Source organism: Doryrhamphus excisus, linkage group LG2, assembly GCF_037039965.1.
Source record: "Doryrhamphus excisus strain RoL-2023G ecotype Guam linkage group LG2, RoL_Dexc_Guam_v1.1, whole genome shotgun sequence".
In the NCBI taxonomy this organism is placed as follows: Eukaryota; Metazoa; Chordata; class Actinopteri; order Syngnathiformes; family Syngnathidae; genus Doryrhamphus; species Doryrhamphus excisus.
Genome location: NC_136358.1, coordinates 10968877 through 10989368, shown reverse-complemented (window position 1 = coordinate 10989368; position 20492 = coordinate 10968877). Strand labels below are relative to the sequence as shown.

The window sequence follows — 20492 nt, the reverse complement described above, 5'->3', positions numbered from 1 at the left end:
CAAGACAGTCGTTTAAAGGGGAAGTGGACTTTTTAGGGAATTTTGCCCATCATTCCCAATCCTTATGTGAAACATTAACACATATTTTGTTCCCTTTTTTTGTGCATTATAATGCAAGAAAAACAAGTTAATATGAGCTATCTAACATTGCTGTCAGTGGGACACACTTATTTGGACTATGAGCCTCTAAAACAACTTGGTTTGATATAAATGCTGTGATCATTCATTAACACGTACACTGATGATAACATGGAATAGTTTTGGATGATTCAACACACCGCCCAAACTTATTTTCTCAGAGCATTCATAAGCATGCTTATGGTAGTTCCGTCAACAGCAGCAACATAGATACAACGACAACACTTTCAATGTCAGCTCTCCTTGGGATGGCTGTGTCTTCCAAGTTGTGTGCTACAGAGAAACCAGCATCTTTGTCGGGAAATTGAGAGCTAGGTATCCACTCTCGTCTGTGAATGACGCTGACATGAGCAATTAGCGAGGCGTCGTGTTAGTCTGCCAGATAAATATAGTTTATCATGTTAGCTGCTACAATAATAATAGGGCGGTAGCTTGGTTAATATACAAATCAGTTATGCAATTATTTTTTTGTGAGGGCTATAGCGTCAAAATAGGTATTTCCCATTATGTCTGTTGTTAGCTAGCTCATATTAACTAGTTTTCTAGCTTGAGAATGCCCAGAAAAGGGAAAAAGAAATATGTTTTCATGTTTCGCATAAGGATTGGGAATGATGGGCAAAATTCTAAAAAAAAGTGCAGTTCCCCTTTAAGTAGAAAATAATTGAACTGCTCCTTGTGCCTCGTCTTCCTCCCGGCCAGCCAGTCACTTCGTCATTCTAAATGTCACATATGCATGTTACATACAACACGTTAGCTCCAATCATCATGAAGGGAAGGAAAGAAAAAGGAGGCTACATGCAGGAAGTAAAAGCCCCGCAGCTTCGTCATAAACTGCTCTCATGGGTGTGTGTGTGTGTGTGTGTGTGTTTGTGTGTGGTAATTAGCTGATCAAACAGATAGTTCTGTGGGTGGGCTGTAATATTCCACATCTTTACATAGGAAAGTGTTTTTTTTTATATAAATGTTTGTGTTTCTTCTTCCTGGTGTCACCAAGAGTTCTGGTCTGCTGACGCTGCAGACTTCAAGCTATCCAAACCCCCCAAAAGTGGACCCCGAGTGCTGCTTAAAGAAAGCAGACCCGTGTCAGCCGTGCCAACCAGCAAGGTCCGCATCCCGCAGGGCCGGATAAGAGTCCCGTTGGAAGGTTTCATGTGTCCGACATCCTTGTGACCACATTTACGAGCTGACTGACACAACGAAGCGCAGACGGCCAGATCTGATGGTAGGCCAGGATGAGAACCCAGTGCCAGTACTGCAGACCCATAGTACCTTATTCTTTGGCTTTGATACAACTAGACCAGGGGTGTCCAAAGTGTGGTGCATTTTCCCTCTGCATGTTTATTTAAAATGTATAAAAATTTATTAAATCCATTTTTAATTCATTGACTTTGTCACATGTTCAGGGACTAAAACCTCTAATTTTGGATCAACATTTGCAGAGAAAGTGACCGTATAGCCACATCGTGAGGATGGGAAGGATGCGACTATGTCACTTTGATATTTTTAAAGCAGCACATGTAGATATCACAAGACAAAATTGCAAAATATAGGTTGAAAAGTTATTATTGTTAATATCAACTTCAGTATTGTTATTATTTTCCCCATTTTTGCTGTTGTTTTTTAATTTTCCTTTAATTTCTCTTAAATAGACTTTGTAAAAGTAAAATTAAGACTTGATTCACATAACTTTTTCACCAACGTCATTTCCCAAAAATTCCAAATTAACTCATTGTTCATAATATTACAACTGAAAATGATAATTTTCATCATAAAATTACAACATTATTCTCGTAAAATGGAAATAATCTGACCTACATTGGATGTGGAAACGGTATCAAAGTGGCCCACAGGAAAGGTTGGGACCGCCGCTCTGAAGCATTCTGATGGCGACCAGTGAGGAGAAACTGCGACTCCAAGCCCAGCCTCTGACCTCAGAGGGAAGTCGCAGCAGGAGTAAAAGAAAAACAATAATTATCGGATAATAAATCATCAGTTGAGATTCTGCTCAGACCTCACACGGCGTCTCGAGACGGGAGCACTCCAATTTACGGACGTGAGAAGCGCTGACGTGATGACCTCACCCAAAATTAAGGTCGGCTGTGACGGTCCACAAGGAACCACTAACTAACTAACGTGAAGCCATTCTTTGGGCCTGGATTGAAAACCGCAGCTAAGACACGTTCGCCAGGACGTCTCACTAGGAAGTCAAATAGCTCTTAGAAGAAGTTAGAAGTTAGAAGAAGAGTTATTGCTGGCACTTGTGGCAAAGGCACTGATGTCATCATCTATTGCAACTTCATATTGCTTTTCTTACACTTTCATTTTTTGCAATGGCTTTTCTTTTTTCCCCATAACCCGGGGGCGACCCGGGCGACTCCGTAATCAAACAAACAAACAGGTAATCAAAGTACTCAATGTCATAATTGTATTCAATTCAATCAAGATAATTACACATAATTACTCAGTTTTGGATATTACCTCTTCTTCGCTTTCTTACCGAGTCGCCACAGTGGATCTTCTTTCGATCCGCATACTGATTTTGACTTTATATTCCAGATGCCCTTCCTGATGAATACCATTAACGCTTACTTGTGGAGACTCGAACCCGGGTCGTTTGCTCCAAATCCAGAACGCGAGCCACTACATCATGGTGGCTCAGTTTTGGATCTAGGCTGAGTACCACTAATATGTTAGTCAAAATAGCTAGCGCTCAATAAGACACACAGTTAGCATTTGCTATCAAACATAATCGATACACAAGAAATGAAAACGATTAAAAAGCAATGCAGCCGAGGTCAAGGCAACATATTCACAAGGTTTCAGCAATGGGCACATTTTCTGATTCATCATGAAATAATAGTTTAAGAAATGGAAGTGTAGAAAAGACGCAGTTCATGAAGCAAAGACATTAAACCACTGACTTTTTTTCCTCCACAAGTCGCCACTACACGTGAAAGGATAACTTCGGTTAGCGATATAGGAATCTTACTGCTGAGTTAGTTTATCCGTAATCAGAATAACAAAGATGAAAGTTGCATCTCCGTGCGTCGCATCAACGCTGCAGGGGAGCAAGAGCGAATCAAGAGGAGAGCTTAATGTCAGCTGACTGATATGTCATATGATATCTACAAAATTACATTTACTTTCATTCATTTTCTACCGCTTATCCTAACGAGGGTCGCGGTGGGTGCTGGAGTCTATCCCAGCTGTCTTTGGGCGAGAGGCGGGGTACACCCTGGACTGGTGGCCAGCCAATCACAGGGCACATATAGACAAACAACCATTCTTCGGGCGAGCCAGCCAATCACAGGGCACATATAAACTATTCCCATCCACATTCATACCTATGGACAATTTGGAGTGGCCAATTAACCTAGCATGTTTTTGTAAGGCGGGAAGAAACCGAAGTACCCGGAGAAATCCCACGCATGAACGAGGAGAACATGCAAACACCACACAGAGATGGCCGAGGGTGGGTTACATGTACATGATTGACCAAAACCACCTTGGCGATCGACCGCATAGCTCGCCATCCACGTAATGGGCACCGCGCCTAAATATTTCAACTCTATTCTCTCCGCTTTTCTTGTTGTCCAGAGAACGGTGGCCACTTACAAATGAAATTGTGTCCCGGTGTGGGCATAGAGCACCTTGGCCAACATGATCACTCTTCAGTCCTCCTCCAGAAGCTCAGAGGGGGCTGGCATCACAAAACCCACAAGGCAGTCGACCGCGGAGTCGACACTGTGTACACTTTAGGTATAATAGAGTCAACCTCTATTTAAACCACTGCATGTAGGGATTGCACATCCACCCACCCCCCCACCCCAACACACACATACATCATGGTTGCCGAGCCAGCGTGCGGGAGACAGTGATCAATGAGCTGTGGTCGGGGGGGTAACGGGCTGCCAACGTCCTCAGCGAGGGGTTGAAACCAACGGGGCAGCGCTGAGGGCCGTATGTTTGAGTCCGGTTCAAAACAAGCTCGGAGGTTGGCTCCGCTGGTGTCCACGTGAAGAAGCATCACACGCGTTAGTATGCCTGCATGATGAGAGCCGGAGCCTCCGGTGAAATTGTAACAAGAGCGTCGATATTTATCTCCAAGCGAGGCAGGCTTTCAGACGCTTCACCAGAAAACAAAGGAAAATATGTCAAGTCGATAAATATTTGCTGTCAGGCATCTATAGCGATGCCTCTGACCTATAAATGTTGGAGTGCAAGTTTTTACAAATGTCAAAAGGAAGCAAACATCCCCCCGGAGTGCTTTTGGAATGTGGGAGTAAAGAATCTCCCCATGCAAAATGCACACAAACATGCCCAGAGAAGATTTGAACCTAGATCTTCCAAATGGCCGGACTGTGTGGCCCACAAGCAAACCACGCTTCCACCGTGCAGTCTGTTCTTTTTTTGTTTTCTTCATTCATTCATTCATATTCTACCGCTTGTCATTACGAGGGCTGCGGGGCGTGCTGGAGCCTATCCCAGCTGTCTTCAGGCGAGAGGTGCGGTACACCCTGGACTGGTGGCCAGCCAATCACAGGGCGCATATAGACAAACAACCATTCACACTCACATTCATACCTATGGACAATTTGGAGTGGCCAATTAACCTAGCATGTTTTTGGAATGTGGGAGGAAACCGGAGTACTCGGAGAAAACCCACGCATGCACGGGGAGAACATGCAAACTCCACACAGAGATGGCTGAGGGTGGGATTGAACTCGGGTCTCCTAGCTGTGAGGCCTGCGTGCTAGCCACTTGAACGCTGTGCAGCCTGTTTTGTTTTCTTGTTAACTGTATTTTCTAATTTGGAGAATTGGGTTGGGGGGAAAGTCAGCACAATAAACAATAAATATAATATAAAGACTAGGAAAGTGACAAGTAAGTGAAATTAGGTAAAATGTTCAGAACGTGAATAAATAAACATTGGCTGCCCGCCCTGTTGCGGAGATGGTATCCTTGAACATGTGAAAGGATCTGCTCCGAGAAAATGGACAGTGAAAATTGAGCCATGAATTCCTTAAAACATCATTTTGGTCCTCATCAATGAAGACCCCCCCCCCCAAATATCATAATATCTAATATATCTAATGTGTACACCCTTTTGAAGTCCAGTAAAACCATGGAAGGTTCCATGAATGAATAATGGAGGGTAGCCTCTGGTCAGCAGGTGGAACTCCGGTCTGAGGTGTGTGTGTTTTGCAAGGTGATGCCAGCAGAGAGCTCAGCACGCTGCAATTAGATTGCGAGACCAAATCACCCGTCAGTACCTAAACGCACAAGACTTCATTAATCAGCAATCAAACTAGATGTCTGTTTGCGCTAACCCATAAACATCCTGCCAGTCAAACCTGAGGCGACGTCCACATGACGACACATTCAGCAGTCTGGCTTACAACTTTGCGCTTCTTCGGCTTTCATTCCGCTGACATCACAACAAACAAACCACAGACAGAAGAAAAGCGATTAGCTTCAGTCGGAGTCCCGGCCGGCCAGACGTCTTGTCGAGCCGTCAAAGGTTAATGGATGACTCGTACGACGGAATACTTGATCTCCGCAAAGTGCCGACCTCAGCTAACACGGTAGAAAAAGCTATTTGACAAAGCCCGGAAAACACATTCACTTTCGCAAAGTGTACAACAAAAGGCAAGTAAGTTGTGTGCCGACGTGAGCAAACCACTGTTAATGCGCTGCGGCATGCTAGGCCTCGGAAGGAAATGCTATGTAACCTCGACATGTTTCTCTTTGGCTTGGATGATAGCAAGATGAATAAGCTACTAGATCGGACATACAACAACCACCTCTGACGATGACAAGTGTAGGACTGGAGCGTCCAAACTTTCCACCTAGAGACACTTAGTGAAAAATGTATACTGAATATGAATATTTTGTAATGCATCCTGCAAAGTTCTTCCTATCATTGTCAGAATCCACCAAGCCTTGGATTGTTCACCCACTCATGGGAACAAAGTGAAGTGGGGTGCCAGAAGGAATTCTCTCATATTCTGAGTGGAGGCTTGTCCCGCATGCTGTGCTATGATTGGTTCATATGTAGTGAAATGGGGAGCGAGATGAGAATCATTCATTCATTCATTTTCTACCGCTTATCCTCACGAGGGTCGCGGGGGTGCTGGAGCCTATCCCAGCTGTCTTCGGGTGAGAGGCGGGGTACACCCTGGACTGGTGGCCAGCCAATCACAGGGTACATATAGACAAACAACCATTCACACTCACATTCATACCTATGGACAATTTGGAGTCGCCAATTAACCTCGCATGTTTTTGGAATGTGGGAGGAAACTGGAGTACCCGGAGAAAACCCACGCATGCACGGGGAGAACATGCAAACTCCACACAGAGAGATTGAGCTCGGGTCTCCTAGCTGTGAGATCTGCTTGCTAACCACTCGACCGCCGGCAGCCTGTTTTGTTTTCTTGTTAATTGTATTTTCTAATTTGGAAAATTTGGTTGGGGGAAGGGCTGCACGGTGGTCCAGTGGATAGCGCACAGATGTCACAGTTGGAGACCAGGGTTCAATTCCACCCTCGGCCATCTCTGTGTGGAGTTTGCATGTTCTCCCTGTGCATGTGTGGGTTTTCAGTGTGTACCCTGCCTCTTGCCCGAAGACAGCTGGGATAGGCTCCAGCACCCCCGCGACCCTCGTGAGGAAAAGCGGTAGAAAATGAAAAGTCAGAACAATAAACAACAAATATAATATAAATAAGGAAAAGGAAAAGACCAGGAAAGTGATGAGTAAAGTGAAATTATGTAAAATGTTCAGAACGCGAAGAAATAAACATTGGCTGCCCGCCCTGCGGTGATGGTATCCTTGAACATGTGAAAGGATCTGCTCCGAGAAAATGGACAGTAAAAATTGAGCCATGAATTCCTTAAAAACATCATTTTGGTCCTCATCAATGAAATTAACCGAGCATGTTTTGGAATGTGGGAGGAAACCAGAGTCCCCGGAGAAAACCCACGCATGCACAGGGAGAACATGCAAATTCCACACAGAGATGGCCGAGGGTGGGATTGAACTCAAGCCTCCTAGCTGTGAGTTCTGTGCGCTAACCACTCGTCCGCCGTGCAGCCCGAGACGGGAATCAAACAATAACAAAACAACCTGTACAATACCATGAAAAATACCAATAGACAGGCCTAGCCTACGGACCTGTGTGAGGTTAAGCGTGGACGTGAGTGGTTTTTTCTTGTCTTGTGAAGCCTGACGGTATTATTGCAGGTGGGGGAATGAACCCGTCCCGACTCGCCCCACATGCAGTAACCTAACAGCAGGTCGCATCACTGATATACAGATACATATACAATAAAAAAAAGTTTGAAGACACATTGTCATTTAATAGCATAACAAGGCGTGGCAAAACCTTTGACTGGTAGTGTATATGAGTATATATAGATACTGTACATACGTGTTTGAGCTGATGTCAGCAGCAGGCCTGCAGCACCAGGTGAGATTTACGAGGTGTTAAGAGCACTCGGCTGTAGCCCACTCTCAAGTGGCCGGGGCGGGGGGTTGACTGGTCCCGCCCAGCCTTTAGACACACACTCACATTAGCGCACGTGCGTAGGAGTACACGGCGCGCCCCTTCAAACGCATATAAACCCTTGAACCTTAAAGTGTTTGCCTGATGTCTGCAACCCCCCCCCCTGGCACCTACACCCACACCCTCCCTTCTGGAAGTTAGACACGCCTTCTCAAGTGCTGCTAGCACGTTTGTAGCTCACCTTCGTACACGCCTGTTTGTGGAGAAAGAAGGTACACAGGTGGAAGGAAAGTGGAAGTAGCTCTCTCATTACTGAGACGCTCCCTCCCCAGGGATAAAACTAAGGACCTGTTGATATTTGTCTGAAACAGGTCCAAAGGCATGTGTTTGTGCTCCTCCAGCTAGCTTGAGGACTTAGAGCGGATGAAAGCTCAATCACTCCCTCCAGATGTGCGTCCAAACGAGAGGAGCGCAACCCCAGGTTACCGTGCATGTCGGTTGCAAAATCAAAACATGCTTCCACAGGGGCAAGTTGTGATTGGCTGGGGGTGAACCACATGACAGCTCATTTCCATACCACACAAAACCCAGCTTTTGCAACCTGACCACATCATGTCTGCTTGAGGCCTAATATTTGTATTTTATTCATTTTGATATTTTTATGTTTAAAAATGACTTAATTTGGTAAAAAAATGCATATTTGTTTGCAAATAACAGGCCATATTTAACCCCAAAACAGCAATGAATCCATTTTTGTAAAACCACGATAGAGCAAAGCCACCAAATTCTCCTCTGCCATCTTTCTTTGATTGTTTTCATATCATGGAGTGACACTATGGAACACTATACCATACGTTTATTTCCATAACTTCATCTTGTGGAGAGCACCCAAATCCCCATCATGAATCACTCTGTCCACACCATAACAGCGTACGAGTTACATTATGTAACGCCAGCTGGCCAGCTGACAAGAGTCGATGGCGGCGGCGGCCCAGACGACTAATGGAAGACTTTCTCCTGCCAGCTCTGCTCCAGCGTTAACCTGCACCTCCTGCGGGTCGGCTTTTCATTTATTGGTGGTGGTGAGCTATCACAAATACATTTGACGCTAATCGTTATGAACACATTTTAACGGGGCTGTTTGTGAACATAGCTTGCTGCTCTACCTCCGGCCACTAGATGACATCCTAACTATTCTGCTCGACACACCTCATATCTAATGATGCAAAACATCCGAACATGAACTCGTGGAACATGTAAGGCCATAAAACCTGAAACGTCATAACCTGAAATGTCATAACATGAAACGTCATAATGCAAAATGACGAATAACATTAATTGTTACAACACAACACACTGTAACACAAAATGTCATAACAGCAATGTCCTACCATGAACCATCGCAACACAAAACGCCTCATTACACAGAATGTCATAACCTGATATGTCAAAACAGAAAAAAACACAGAAAATGAAATGACTGAACACCAAATGTTGTTGCACAAACACTGCAACGGCATAACATGAGATGCTCAAATGTTATAACATGCAACAAAATGTCAAAAGACGAAACATTAGATACCCATAACACAAAACACCGTTATACGGAATGACATAACCTGAAATGTCACAACAGAAAATACCGTAACATGAAATGTAAGACAAAACATCGTTACACAAAATGCCACAACATGAACTGTTGCAACATCAAACCACTTAACGGCATATCAGTAAACACCAAAGCACCGGATGTCATAACCCAAAATGTTGTAACATGAAATGCTATAATGTAAAACGCCATAACATAAAATGCCATAACACAAAAATGCCATCAAATGAAACATCACAACAAGGGATGTCATAACCTGAAACGTGGTAACACAAAACGCTACAACATGAAATGAAAAAAAAAGTGCAACACCATAATGTAGAACGCCGTAACATGAAATTCCGAAACACGCAACGTGGTAACGGAACACAAAAAACACGAAACATCATAAAATGAAACACCATGACAAGGAACATTGCAACCTGAAATGCCACATCAAAAAACATTGTTGATTGTAACGTCAAATGTCTTATTATTCCTCTCAGAGAACAAGAAGACGTAGCAGGAGGGATCAGTGTTGCCAACCTATATTTACTGAAGAATCAAATTCCAGTCCTGAAATGTAACATGAATGTTGAAATATCCTGGAAATATGCCAAAACCCATTCACCGACCGAATAGAAAACCAGCAAACATCACGCTATCATCACGTATCATTAAACGTAAAACACATTTCCACCAATAGGAGGTGACATTGAAATTGTCCATTCATTTTTAATGAGCAAAATGTCACAGAAAATATTGAATAATTGAAAATGTGGGAATTTTTTTAATTTTCCTGACAAGTGTGGGAGTAGTTATTGGACAAAAAAAAAAAATAGAAACGCTTGAATTTGAAAGAGGATGATGATGATGAAATGTACATGTTGCTGAAATGTATAAATACCCGATACCCAAAATAAGTGGAATGTGATGTGGAATGCAAGTCATGGACAAACTATTCTTCACCAGTGTGGGGGGCGCCATTGAATGTGTCAGCATGATCGAGGATCGAACCAGCAACCACCATTGACACAATAATGTGTTTTTTCCAGCATTTCTTGTAGCAGCCCACATTAAAAATAATTTCAGGTCTGCAAAAAATACAACTAGGCAACCACCTAGGAAGATAAAATGATTGATAATAAGCTTAATATGAAAGCGATTGGTTGAGCAGACAGCAGCTACAAACCTAAAGCGAGTACTGACTAAGGGTTGACCGATACATCGGCCGGCCGATATATCGGGCCGATATTTGCGTTCTTTACTTGAATCGGTATCGGCCGATAAACACGTGGGTTCGCCGATATATTTTTCCGCCGCATGATTTACTGACAGGCATCCGCCGGGCAGCTTTGTGTTGCCGGAGGACCCTGCAACACACGCAGTCATAACAAGGATATGTTTTCAACTTTTAATTAGCCTCTAACAGTTTAAACTTGAGACCTGTAATATTTGTTATCATTGTCATTTTTTCATATAAATTGAGGGAGCAAAAGCAGCATCAGCCACAAATATCAGCTCAAGCAAAATCGGCCATCGGCTAAGGGTGATGGAAAAAAAATCGGTATCGGCATCGGACGAAAAAAAAACATATTGGTCGATCCCTAGTGCTGACATGTCTTAAAAAAAATCGAATAAAAGCGTCGACCTACCAGTCGGTGTGGATATGTGTGTGCGTGCACGGCTAATTATTTCCTCAGGCCTCCTGTGCTGCACGGTCCGCCTTTTCTCCGCCCTGGGGGACATGAAAAGAGGATTGTTATAGTGGGTGGGCATTGAATGGGGGGGGGGGGGGGTAGTAGCATATAAAAAACAAACAAGGTTTTCCAACGAACAACACCCTCCCCCACCCCCCCTTTTGTCTCCATCCTCACTCGGGCCGGGAGACAACCATCACTTTAAGGATGGACCATTTGTAACTGTCCAGTCCTGCACACGCTTGGTCTCAAACCCGGGAGTGAAGTTTACACCAAGTATCACAAATGTGCCTAAGCAGTGAGCCTAAGGTGGCTCCACTAAAAGCACAAATTGGTACATTGCGATAAATGATCTCTATCTCCGGGCACAGCAAACAGAGCAAATGAAATACAAACGGCTGAATAAATCTACGTGAGTCATGTGCCAAACGAGGCAGAAAAAGAACCCGACGTGATGAAATCCTTTCCAGAAGCTGATGGAGATTCTGCAAGCGGCCAAGAGGAAGGAAAGCCAACCACTAAGACGACAAAGTGCTTTCGTAGCGGAAAGCAAAGAGGAAGCTGGCACTGACACAAGTGAGTGGCTCGGTGGATTTATTTACAACCAGAGCACACAAAGCCCCCGCTTTTTACAGATGGGGGTTACGTTCAACCTGAGCGGCACACAAATTGAATGTAACTGACTACTTTCTCACACATATATATACGTACAAATATACGTACTTTCTCGGTACGTATATCTTGGAGGTATGATAACCGTGTGGGATTTTAGACGGCGGTGTTAAGTCTAGCTTGGAGATGGTAGCTGCTGCGTCCGCCACCGACAAACTAAATACACACGTGGGATTTTTCCTCTGGTTGATTCCAGTCTTGATGGTAAAATATGGCCGTTTTATACCTTTCTTCACACTGGGGGTGCGTCCAGACATCATGCTACGTTTTCAATGGTTCTTATTCTGGAACATTAACACGCTTATTAACTGGTGTGTTTTTATTGTGTCCACATATGTATACACCGGTATGTAGAATTTTTGTAATATATTTATATGTCAATTAATGGCATTAGTGGCATTAATATATACCGGTATGTAGAGTTTTTGTAATATAGTCAGGGCTCTACATTAAAAACAAAAATTACTTGCCCGTGGGGAATCCTTAAGGTGAGAACTACTTGCCCGAACTTGCCCCATGTAAAATGAAAAGACTGCCATAATGATATCATGTAATTTTTGTGGCATCACATGAGAATCTCAAATAAAGATGAAATGATTATCATTTCTTGTGGTTGTTTTCCTACATAGATCATGACGTTGCATGGAAATCTGGATTGTCAAGAGACTTCTAGGCACTTTGCCTTGATAAATAAAAGTACTTTCATGATTGAATAAACATTGTGCTTAAAAAAAAAAAGTTGTGCACCACAATGAAACATTATTGAATAGACACATTTGTGTACTAGTAAAGTGTTTTTAATCCAGAAAAAAATGCTCAATGGTCAACAATAATTTGTGTATCAAAGAAAAATAGACAAAGAAATGGAAGCGCTAGATTTTGTCGCTTGTGCAAAATCAGCACTTGGTATTGGATCTAATCGGTGGTGTTTCATTGTGACCACTTCAAATTGTCACAGCAATGTGATTCACTCACCTGTGCCATCATTTGATTTGCTGCCGCTAATAAAATACTTGTTTAGGAGGCACTGCTTCATCACTTTTTGCTTCAGAAGTTGTTGAAGAATTAGACCATGTTGGCATGGACGCCATGATAGATGTTTTCGTAGTCAAACGATAGCTGATTGGTTGATCGCGAACAAGAACGGGTGTGGGTAAAACGCGGTCTAAATAAACTATTCTGATTGGTCCATTTCAAAATTTGCAAGGATTGGTTTGCAAATTACCACCGGAAGTACGCAGTCCGTGTTTTACCAACACCCAACAAGAACCGCGTTTAAAAAAACTCTTGGCAGTATGGCATGCCAAAGTGCACTTGCCCAACGGTAATATCACTGATTGGATTTACTTACCTGAATTTTGTTTTAACTTGCCCCGGGCCATCGGTACATCGTTATTGACGAGCCCTGAATATACTGTAGTTATATCAATTAATACAGTATTAATTAGTATTTATATATTTAATTATTCCTCAATTATATTAAATTAGAAATTGTAAAATATATATTAAATTACATACAAATATAATTCTAATTATATAATCAACATTAAGTAATTATAAAATAATTATATTATTAAGAATAATTAACAGCACCATATATTATATTTGTCAAAATATAATTTATATGTTTATGTAGAATAAATGTGGTGCATGAATGCTGTACATTTTCTGGAATTTCAAAATTGTGTATCACCAAATTAGGGTGAGTGAGAAGTGATTTCTTTGGGGAAAAATTTACTATTTTCTGCGGTAGAAAATGAATGAATGAATGAGAACAAAAACTATATTATATATATATATATATATATATATATATATATATATATACACAAATAATAATATAAAAATACAGAAATTCTGTGTGAATGCTGACACTCAATCTGAGTTGGGTCCTGAAAGCAACTTATCAGACGCAGGGACATTGCTCAACCTGATGATGATACAGCAAGTCAGATATGAGGCGTTGATAGCAGACCACGAAGCTGCTCAGTGGGGCCACCATGTCGGGGGAGGTTAAGTGTTCGTCTCCGTCCCGCCACACATCATGACGGATGGCCAGCAGAAGCGCGAGCGGGCGGGCACCGAAGGCAGCGTTGCATTGCTGCTCGCCGCATGAAGACAAGCTTCAAAGCCAAGATCTTCCTCGGTTTCGCCACCTCCTCGGAGCGCCACCATTGCCAGCGCATCCTTTTCCGCGCGGTGCCAACATGAATAGCTCTCTTTGTTGCTGCCAAATTCCACTGGCAGGCCTCTAATTAGCTGGAGGGTTCTCCCCCTTGCGGGCCCGGTGGACTACAAAAACATACGGGGAAAGGTACGCAGGGGAAGCGGCAGGTCCAATTAGAAAGCAGTCACATGATTGGTTAGCCCATACCATGTTGTCGGTTGATAGAATTGCTACAAAGGGGCTCGCCCACTCAACTCAGCCTGCGGACACGCTTTGATGTGTGGCCTTTACCCATTATGCACCACCACAGGAAGTACACAAAGATCCATCCCAGTCAGCATTCGTCAGGCCTTTTAATGATGTATTGCCCGTTTCCGACTAATGTTTGTTTGCTCTTTGCTTGTCTAGTGACGAGGCAGGTGCAATATTAGTAAAGATGTCCGATATTATCGGCCTATATTGCCGGACAAATGAGATAGCGTATACCCCAATTAGCGTGTTTTTTTGCTTTACGTCATAAAGTTTGTGTACATTTTGTGTACAATATGGCTTGCATTTCCTTGTGTTATTAATACACTGCCCGAAGTCCAACTGTGTTCGGAATATATTTTTGATCACCAAACTTCCTTGTTAGCAGCCTATTAGCATGCTAACAAAACGCAAAGCGGATTAATTGGATTAACATTTCTTAACATTTTCCATGACTATAAGATACCACTTATTTGACAGGGTGACCGGTCGTCCCCCAACCACAATGGTTGCTGGTTCGACTCTGGTGTAATCGTTCAACTTATTTATACATTTCAACAATCACAAGATATTTCATTCCAGAATTCAAATGCAATTTCTACTGAAATTGTTTGCTCTAGTCAGAGCTACATTATTTCTTCCCATTTTACATTATACAACTGATGGTTGCTGGTTTGATCCTCAGTTGCTGAATACATTTACAGGATTTTTCATTCCAGAATTCACACGCAATTTCTACTGAAATTGTTTGCTCCAGTCAGATCTACATGATTTCTTCCCATTTTACATTTTCCGTTACGCGGTGGTATGGCTCATAGAGTGCTCTTCAGCGTCAACATTTCAGCATCCACACACAAACGTTGGAGTTCAGATGGTGTGTATTTTAACTGCTTACATGGAAAATTCCTGTTTTACTGGCTTTGAGAGGAATATTGCACAGCACAATAGCTGATTTGAAACATGGAGGCATTGTGATGTTTCGTGTGCTTTTCTGGGCTTCTCTGTGTTACAAAGAAAAATACTCCCCATCATTAGAAGTGCTATTGCCCATGCAAGCCCCCTTATTCAGAAAAAATGTGAACAGTCCCCCACCACGAGTTCGCTTTGTGTCAAAAGCAGCATCGTTTATAGCATTTATGTGTCCGCTGCAGGCTCTTAGGGTTCCGTTGCTGCAGCATCTAAGAGCGTGCTAAAGAGCACTCTCCCTGCTTTGTGTCCAAACAACAATCAAAACAATTATTGCTTGGTAAAAAAAAATCACTGGCTGTTATTTCTTGACAAGCAAAGCATTCCAATTATAGCATGGTCCTGCCGGCGACTCCACGGTCCCACTTTCCTGCGGAGGACTCTGACGAGGCGCGCAAGAAAGGATTCTCTGTTCCTCCCATCGCCCGAGAAGAAGATCTGTGGCTCTCATTTCTCCCACGGCCAAATGGAAGTTGAGGATCAACTTGCCACATGAGAAGGTGGTTTGCCTGGAAACATCCCGGGGGTCAAGTCCATTGAGGGGGGCCCCCCCAAGTCCTCCTCAACGCCTCTGAAACAACCCCCCGCCCCTACTGGTGGCAAGCTGAGGCTTTGAACTGCTTTCTGGCAAGGGCAGAGGGGGAATTTTCAGGCCTGTCAAGATGGTGAATTATGAAGAAAAGATTCTTGCCCTCTGAGGATGGGGCTCTAAATATGGAAACCCTGTCCTATCCCGCTTCAGGGGGGCCAGTGTCATCTTCACTGAAACGAGGTGGGAGCAGGTTTCAGTGTAGCATCTTGACGTAACATAAACGTGCTTGTCAAACCTTGTCGTTTGCGCTTCCAACAGAGGCTGACCTAGAAAAACGTGTTCAGACGTTACTTACGTTGACGTCCCGTTCAATGGACGATCAATGATGCCGTAAATCTACAATACCTGACTCTGACACTCGTACTCACACTTTTGTGTACAGTCAAACTTCAGTTTTCGCACGCTGTCTCTCTCTTAGCATGTGGCCAAACGTTGCTCCGAACATACTAGTTTGCGTACATTTTGTGGCTAGCATACAATATGGCATGTCTTCTTAATACACTGCCTAACGATGTCTAGTGATGTTCTCAATGTATTTTTTTTTTAATCATATAACGTCCTTGTTTGCAACTTGGTAATACATGGAAACAAGAAGCTGTAGTGAGATCAACACGGACACCACCTTCCTGTTTTGCCATGACGTATCGCTTCAATTCATGGCAAAACAGGAAGGTGGTGTCCGTGTTGATCTCGCTGGCACATTACATCTTTGGCAACATGATGGCTTCAATGACGGTAAAAGTAACCTGAAATGTTAATCATCATTCATATGCATTTTGAATTGTTTCCTGCATGTATAGCTATAAAACATGTTTTGAGATAATTTTTTTCCTTTCTGGAATGGATTAACTGGACTTACATCATTTCTAATGGGAAAAATGGATCGGCTTATCGTACGTTGCAGTTCGAGTCAGGCATTCTAGAAAGGATTCATGACACTAACCAAGATTGCACTGAAGTTGCCAATGTTTCCTGCTTGTAATACTAAACATACTCTTAAAATGTGTTTTGTTTAGCGGTGTACGATAATTATGGGGCCAATATGAGGAATTATGACGCATTTAACTGATAACTGATTTTGTTAAAAACACTCCAATGACGTTCTGTATGTGGGTCGCAGTGAGCAAATCAAGCGCACCTTTTCTGTCAACTCCCCCTGACCTGACTCTGTAATGAAACATGGCATGGCGTTGGTTTGGGACCTATCACGGTTTCAGAGGATGACATTTTCGCATATGCTCCAAATTGTTCTGCAAACAATAAAAAAAAATAAAACATCAAACCTTATCTGGCCCCCTGGGGCTTGTTCCTGTCTTTGAAGAGTGTGACCGAGTTAGCCACATAAGATCTGTGATTTCATCATGGAAGCCAGCGTTTCCACTGGATGTAATTGATTGTGGCACACTGCCACGGCAAAATGAAAGCCGACACACCTTAACACTGAGGGCTTTTGTTAAGTAATACTGTATAAATGGACGTACATGTACATACCATATACACACTACATATGGAACTTATACTTCATGCACACAATGACCATAAATGGAAAAATATACGTTATATTTTGATAATCATACACCGGAATTCCAGTATCTGCTGTGTTCGAATGCATTTTGTTCCTTGTCATCATGCGAATGACAAATAGTCCATGAAAAATGACGTGAGCGCTCACGTTTCAATCTCATTCCACTTTCTGGCATTTTTGTTGACACATTTTGCCTGGCTCTCTCTGTAGCTAGCTTGGTTCTGTGGGTTCATGGGGCACATGCTAACTTGCTTTTTTAAAGTGTCACTGAACAACCTTGGGGGCTGTACGGCGGTCGAGTGGTTACCGCACAGACCTGAGCTAGGAGACCCTCGGCCATCTCTGTGTGGAGTTTGCATGTTCTCCCCGTGCATGCGTGGGTTTTCTCCGGGTACTCCGGTTTCCTCCCCCATTCGAAAAACATGCTAGGTTAATTGGCCTCTCCAAATTGTCCATAGGTATGAATGTGGGTGGGAATGGTTGTTTGTCTATATGTGCCCTGGGATTGGCTGGCTTGCCCGAAGAATGGTTGTTTGTCTTTATGTGCCCTGTGATTGGCACCACCAGTCCAGGGTGTACCCCGCCTCTTGCCCGAAGAGAGCTGGGAGCACCCCCTGCGACCCTTGTGAGGATAAGCGGTAGAAAATGAATGAATGAATGAACAACCTTGGTCTCTTGTTATCATTGTAATACTTATGGCTTGTCTTCAAAACACTAGATGTGTGTCTCCGGTGGTGGACACCAACACGTCGTGCGTCCAGCTTTAAGATAGTGACGCTATCACGGGGTGTCCAACAGCTGATGTTGGGTCGTTCACCAAAGAATATTTACTTCACCTCTTAGTATTTTGATGTGTTCTATTGGAATATGCCCACTACACATGCTAAATATACCAATGAGCATGCTGGCGGTAACATAAAACACAAACAGCTCACCTCTTGCCTGTGCTATCATAACCCTGGACTCTTAATTTATAACCGATGGTTAACTCGGCCGTGCAGCCCACCACCACAGCTTCAAAATGTCTGCTGCAAATTTTCTGACTTGGTGGAATATTTCCAGTCTTATTTTCAGAAACCCTGGAAACCGTGGCGCCGGGCCACCATCGGTGAAGATACCAGCTTTTGTCAGCTGCTTTACAGCAATGACGTCGGAGCTTCTGACTGGTCGATGCAGGAACCAAACATGCACCAAAAGGCGGGAACAACTGCATATTTTCCCAATACTTATGTAATCGAGAAATTGTCATACATACGTGGTCATCATGCAACACACTAACTGTGAGAATACAACGGAGTCTGCATACACTTTTCTGCTCTGCACATCCGGAGTTGATGCAAAAACTTTTCTTGCAAAAGTTGATGCAAAAACTGATTCTTTAGTGGTTGTGTTGGAGCTTAAATCAAAACACCTTCAGGCTTTCAAAGTGTTCTTTCATTGTGGCCATGAATCTCTCACATGGGCTCTCAAGTCTTCAGTCACGTGAAAGTGTGTTCATACACAAACACACGGCCAACACTCAAGCCAAAGCGGCGTCCTTGAGACACTCCGTGTGTCAATCTGCGCCGAGGAGCGACGTTGACGGCCGCCGGCTCGTTGCCGCATCACACTCCAAGGGCAGATGTGAAGCGCACGACACCCGGTAGGAGGACGACAGACAAACACGCAAGGAACCTGGGCCACGTGAAAAGGACACATGGGGGGGGGGGGCGCAAGGAGAAACACAACTGTGTGTGCGGAACGGCACAAGACTTTTTGGTTGCGGAGCTTCCCCTTTGGTAGAGACGCGGTATGCATTAAAAGTGAGGGACGGGACGTGTGTCAGTTCAGCCCTGCCTTTGGTTCGCAGGAGTCATGGCTAGCGATAGCGCCAAGGAGAGCACCTAAACAGACAAAGACGAGGGAATCAAACACGGGACTGGACTACTAGCTGGAGCAGTAATCCCTCATTTGTCACGGTTAACCAGTTCCAGACTGTGACAAGACAGACTATGATAAGCGAATTCAAGTAAAATTCCTTATTTAGAAATGGAATTTTTTCACATTCAGAAAATTACCTTAGAGGACCCAAAACCCAAACCCAAATTACATTAGTTTCTCATATGTGACCTGTATTAATGTGGGTGGGAATGGTTGTTTGTCTATATGTGCCATGTGATTGGCTGGCCACCAGTCCAGGGTGTACCCGCCTCTCGCCCGAAGACAGCTGGGATAGGCTCCAGCAACCCCCGCGACTCTCGTGAGGATAAGCGGTAGAAAATGAATGAATAAATGAGTTAACCCCCATTTATTGTGGTTAATAGCTTCCAGACCCGACCGCGGTAAGGAGGATTCCTTATTTAGAAATCAAGTATTTTCATAATCGGGGAATAGAAAACTTATTTCTGAACTTCTAAATACAGTTTTTAACATTATGAGAGCCTTCTAGGCAAATAACATCCCTACAGTCACCATTACACTTGTATTACTTTTAACGGTATAGACAAGGGGTGGGCAAACTTTTTGACTCGCGGGCCGCATTGATATGACAAAATTTTGGGGGGGGGCAGACTATATATTTTACACGTAACAGTCCACCTGGTATTATTGTATCTGTAAAATTGTCATGCAATCTGCTATTATTATTTATTATTTTATATTTATATTTAAATATTTTAAAAATAATAAAATATTATAATAATTACAATAACATTTAAATAATTATATTATTATTATGTAAAATATGCAAATATAACAATAATATTATATATAATTAATATAATAATTAGCATTAATATAATAATTATAATAATCATAATAGTTCGAATAATTATTATAATAATCAAATAATAATAATAATAATAATAATAATTATTATTATTATTATTATGTGCTTGTGTCCCTTTTTTCAGGAGCACTTTGTAAACAACAGACCATGTCAAAAAACGAAATTGATAAAACCATCAAAAGGTTGGCTCAGGCCATGATGCCAGGTTGTATGTTGAGTTTAAATGAAATACTTTGGAAAGATTGTACGGGCCGTATTCAAACACTTGGCGGGCCGGATGTGGCCCCCGGGCCGTAGTTTGCCCACCCCTGGTCTATAGTATGGCTTATTTATGTCTTATGTCTATATAGACATCTATATGTCTATAGATATAGATACATCTATATGTCTATAGATATAGACATCTATAGATATAGATATATGTCTATAGATATAGATACATCTATATGTCTATAGATATAGACATCTATATAGACATAAGACATAAATAAGCCATACTATAGACCAGGGGTGGGCAAACTACGGCCCGGGGGCACGTTAAATGTTTGAATCCGACATGCTACATTTAGCATGTTAACATGCCACATCACAGGAGAGCCATCACCTGGCCTGCAGTCACATGA

At 42.9% G+C, this 20492-nt stretch overlaps 1 protein-coding gene across 3 annotated transcripts in view; it reads right to left on the bottom strand.

The window, feature by feature from the left end:
• The window catches only part of LOC131124882 (thyroid hormone receptor alpha-B), a 92811-nt gene that overhangs the window by 46683 nt on the left and 25636 nt on the right, over positions 1-20492 (bottom strand). For all 3 annotated transcript variants that reach the window (XM_058065825.2, XM_058065826.2, XM_078797635.1), the window contains one exon: positions 10887-10969. The gene's annotated coding sequence lies outside the window, so the exon portion shown is untranslated. The remainder of the gene's footprint in view (positions 1-10886; positions 10970-20492) is intronic.